A 5,337-nucleotide genomic window follows, 5' to 3' on the forward strand; every position below is an offset into this window, starting at 1 on the left:
TACAGCAATGACTGTTTAGGCGTGTTCATTTTATATCTAAATGTGCACAATTCAGTACAACAATTATAGTTTACGTGTGTTCACTACATATCTAAATCTACACGTGTTAGTGTAACAATGATAATATATGTGTGCTCACCATATGTAGACGTATCCGTACAACAATGAGAGTTTACGTGTTTTCACTACATATCTAAATGTACTGATGTCAGTACAACAATGACAGTTTACGTGTGTTTATTCCATATCTAAGTATACACATGTCAGTTCAACAGTGACAGTGTATACTTTTCTTATTTCTAACTTTAGAGAAGGTTTCATAATGGTTTTGTCAAGCGGTCTGGAACTGTGAGTCCTGTTATTTAGTATTCATTAATTAACTACTTACAAGACAATCGGTTTCTAAACTATGTTTGGGTGTTTTGAGATATTGTAACTTTTATCTTGTCGAAATCCGAGATTGAAATATTATAAACGTACCTCTAACCGGTGGAACTAATAATAATGTCTAAACTGTTAGATAATTAGAATGAAGGCATTGTGTGCTTTATAAACTGTTCTATTTTTTGTAAGGCTCATGTTGATTAAACGTAAAGGTTTAAATACGAGTTAAGATTCTTGTCGACCAATGAGATATTTTTATGTTTTAGTAAGTATTGCTGTGTTTATTACCGAATTATTAATGATGAATTTCTCACAGATATTTCCATTTTACAAACTATTTACTGTTAATGCAACATATGCTACAATTGTATCAACAAGCTGGCTCGTCGATCGATAAATTTGTTCATCAGTTCTGTTTATTTGTTCGAAACTTTTGATCAAATGTCTTGTGCTGAAAAAATCAATAAGAATTAGTTCAGTTTATGAATGTTTTGTTTGTTGAATTTGGCGCAGTTCTACACGAGAACTATCTGCTCTAGCCTTCCTTGATTTTTGATTGGAAGACTAGAGGGAAAGCCCCTAGTGATTACCACCAATCACCAGCTTTTGGACCACTTTTTATCAACAAAAAGGGAGGTTGTCTGTCACATTACACCGCCCCAAGACAGAAAGGACGAGCATGTTTGATGACTAGTTCTAACACTGGACCCACAAATTGTAAGATCGATTGTCCTAACATCCAGGCTGTATCCTTTGCTTTTGTAAGAAACGAAATAATGTTGTTATATAGTTATTTTGTTACTGCAACTTAAAATCACGTATTTACGAATTTAGAAACAATAAGAATAGATATTTTATTATAAAATATTTTAATACTGATTTTACTTCATTTACGGGATATTTTCAGTTGCTAATGTTTCTTTTATTTAAAAAATCGGAAAAAGTATTTATCTCTGAGGAAGGGAGGGTAAGTATCTCGTGTATTGTAAGAAAATCATTTCATTAATTAATTGAAAGTTGAGTAAATCTTTCATCTGTTGTAAGGAATGCCTTTCGTGAATTAAAATATGGTAAATATCTCGTGTTGTAAGGAAGGCCTTTTCTTAATTAAAGTAGGGTATATCTCTCCTGTGCTGTAAGGAAGGCCTTTTCTTAATTAAAATAGGGTAAATATTTCGTGTTGCAAGGAAGGCTTTTTGTTAATTAAAATAGGGTAAATATCTCGTGTTGTAAGGAAGGCTTTTTGTTAATTAGAATCGGGTAAATATCTCGTGTTGTAAGGAAGACCTTTCGTTAATTAAAGTGGGGCGAATACTTCGTGTTGTAAGGAAGTTCTTTCGTTAATTAAAGTTGGGTAACTATCTCATGTGTTGTAAGGATGGCCTTTCTTTAGCTAAAATAGAGCTAATATCTTGAGTTGTAAGGGAAGGGAGGCGTTTTGTTAATTAAAATAGGGTAAATATATTGTGTTGCAAGGAAGGCCTATCTTTAATTAAAGTAGGGTAAATGTATCTATAAACATAAAGTTATCAGTAAACTTGACTAAGATACTCAAGTGTTAATTCAATGTTTATCATCAATGCAGTTTTACTTTTGATTTTCTGTACTTAAAACAATACCAGATAGACAATACAACTGTTTATTGACACAACCATACATATTATTGACAGTGAGCAGATACAGCTGTTTATTGACACAACCATACATATTATTGACAGTGAGCAGCTACAGCTGTTTATTGACACAACCATATATATTATTATATCCACAAGCGGAAAGCTGAATCATAACAACTAACAATAACTCACAACACACCGAAAACAGAGTTTTAATACACTAATATTAATCTATTGAACATGTAATGGATAAGTAACAATAAAATAGGGCAGGTTATCCTAACACTGTGTTCTGGTGTTTCAACAATCCCTGGTGGTTAAGTCAACTGACATTAATGAGCCCCAGGAGTTATTCTGGTGTTTCAACAGTCCTTCGTGGTGAAATCAGTTCGCACTAATAAGTCCCAGTATTTAATCTGTTGTACCAACAGTTTCTCGTGGTGAGATTAGCTCATGTTAATGAGCCCCAGGATTTATTCTGATGTCCCAATAGTCAGTCCCTCGTAGTGAGGTTAGCTTACATCAATGAGCCCCAGGATTTATTCTGATGTCCCAACAGTCAGTCCCTCGTAGTGAGGTTAGCTTACATCAATGAGCCCCAGGATTTATTCTGGTGCTACAAAGGTCCCTTTGGTGAAATTAGCTAACATTAACGAATCCCAGGATTTATTTTGGTGTTCTAAGAGTCCCTCGTGGCAAAGTTAGCTCACATTAATGAGCCCCAAGATTTATCATGGTGTTCGAACAGTCTCTTGTGGTGAAGTCAGCTCAAATGAATGAGCTCCAGGATTTATTCTGGTGTTCCAACAGTCAGTCCCTCGTAGTGAAGTCATCTCACATTAATGAGCCCCAGTACTTATCCGGTGTTCCAACAGTCAGTCCCTCGTAGTGAAGTCATCTCACATTAATGAGCCCCAGTACTTATCCGGTGTTCCAACAGTCAGTCCCTCGTAGTGAAGTCATCTCACATTAATGAGCCCCAGTACTTATCCGGTGTTCCAACAGTCAGTCCCTCGTAGTGAAGTCATCTCACATTAATGAGCCCCAGTACTTATCCGGTGTTCCAACAGTCAGTCCCTCGTAGTGAAGTCATCTCACATTAATGAGCCCCAGTACTTATCCGGTGTTCCAAGAGTCCCTCATGGTGAAGTCAGCTTACATTAATGAGCCCCAGGATTTATTGTAAGCTTACCATCCACTGGAGGGAAGTTTCACATTGGAACTTGGAGAATCTACCAAAGAGTAATGTCTAATAATCTTACCCATACATTACAAAAGCCACTTCCCTGATCTCTCCAAATGTAATTCCAGATAAAGAATTTTACACAGATCTTTTATAATTTTCTGGAGGTTAAAGGTCGCTTTTCTCTAACTGTTTCATCAAAATACTTAAATATCTTTAGTGTCCACTACATATTTTGAAAGACAGTAAATTGAAACCACTCTTTTTGTCAGTTCTTAAGATTTCATGACGGAAACAACAAGAATAAATAAAATATTTGAGGTGTTGACGAACTTGTGTCATTAACCAGCTTTATTTAGTCACTTACTTATTTTACCATTCGTCTCTTATTTTTTATAGAACAGTCTCGTGAGCTGAATTTTTGGGTGGTCCGTTAACGGGGCTATATCTCGAAGAACTTTCACGCCTGCTTATGAGGTTACCCATTACGAACAGGTCTTTAAACGTCTCTCGAAATTGTCGACTCATGCCACAGTAAATTGCAAAGTTGAAAGGATAACTGAGCATTATGAAAAAGTTTGTGAACAGAATGGTGGCGTTTAAGTCATTGTAATCAGCGATCTGGAGCTCGAGAGCATTCTGCATCACGTGGAGCAGAGTTGTCACCGCCAGGGGGATCTCGACAGCTAGGAAAACTGTGACGACGACGATTAACATGAGAGTGGTACAGTTACTGTCTCGTAGTTTCTTACACTCGCTCTTACGGTTTTCCTTGAATAGCCTGTCTCGTTTAATCTGGGCTTCCTTCATAGCTCGGAAGAGAAGGAAGTTCATCACAACTAGAGCAGTACAAGGACCAATATGGACGAACAATATACGGAAAACGTAATAGTACGTGAAGTAAACGTTTTCGTTTATAACATCCTTTACCCAACTCGCTGTTTCAAACACACAGCCAAAGTAGATTTCATTGTTCCACCTGAACTGTACTTGCAGAAACACCCGGTCAAATATCCTGGTGGACTGGTGGAAGAAAGCTACGAGGTACACGGAAACCATAGCCCTTACAACACGTGGGACAGTGCACCACGTGCTGGCAACTGTCGGATGACACACGTAGATGTAGCGTTGGACAGCAAGGACCAGAGTGAGCCAGATGGAAGCAGTGTGAAAGAAAGCAGGTATCACTTCATACATGTAATGGTAGCAATAGCAAGCTGGAATTGGAAACAATACATTATTGTAGTTACCAAGTGTGTACATGTAGAAATACCATGGAGCCGGAAACAACAGCGTTAATAAGTCTGAAATGGCCATAGCTAGGAGGACCAAGTTCGTCGGAGTGCGCATGTGTCGTTGAGCCAGAACTACCACAATGAGAGTGTTGGCTACAATTGTTACGAGAAGTAGGAAAGGCATAATGTATCCAAACAATGGCATTGCATATTTAAAGGGAACGTCCCTGGTAACGTTCAACAAGGCCCTTATTTCTGATGACCTGGGTATGTAAGGATGCGGGTCGGTTTCGTTTGTTGTGTTCGTTTCATAGAGAAACGTTATCAATGTGGTCGCTGTGTCTGAAGTGTAATTCATAATGTTCATTTACAAATAACAGCCTAATGATATTCTGCAGTTGTTATCTCGCTAAAATGCACCTGGTTCATGAAGTTCACGAGAGCACGCACTTCATATCCAAAAATCAGTTGTGATTGGCTGAATGTATAAAAACAAAAATACTGATAAAAGATTATCACGTCAGTCAGGTTAGGGGTGAGTTTTTCTAGCTGTACTGGACACCTGAAAAGAAAACCAAGACCACTTAGATACAAGAACTGTACATGTTATAATAATTAAATATGTAACTCACTTTTGAGTTTATCATAATTATACAGAATGAATTATGAATTACAACCCCTATAAAAATTATTCTCACAAATGCTGTTTCCCGCTTTCTTTTAATGTTACAAAATTAACTTCTGTTTAACAATACAAATGATGATTGTAAACGTCAAAGCTAACTTTCCATCAACAACAGTACATTTAATCTCTATTAAACACACTTTATTAAACACATCCATAGTTGCTATGTAGAAGAAATCATAATTTTTATAATTTTTTTGTGAAGTATTTGATTCTTAAAGTTTGTTTCTTAAA

General features: G+C 36.7%; 1 pseudogene across 1 annotated transcript; it reads right to left on the minus strand.

The window, feature by feature from the left end:
• Positions 1 to 2,118: 2,118 nt before the first annotated feature.
• LOC143234833 (sex peptide receptor pseudogene) lies at positions 2,119 to 4,977 on the minus strand (annotated as a pseudogene). Its single transcript, XR_013018817.1, has one exon. The product of XR_013018817.1 is annotated as a sex peptide receptor pseudogene (transcript).
• Between the last annotated feature and the right edge of the window lie 360 nt (positions 4,978 to 5,337).

The sequence above is a fragment of the Tachypleus tridentatus genome, chromosome 12 (assembly GCF_004210375.1).
Source record: "Tachypleus tridentatus isolate NWPU-2018 chromosome 12, ASM421037v1, whole genome shotgun sequence".
Lineage (NCBI taxonomy): Eukaryota > Metazoa > Arthropoda > Merostomata > Xiphosura > Limulidae > Tachypleus > Tachypleus tridentatus.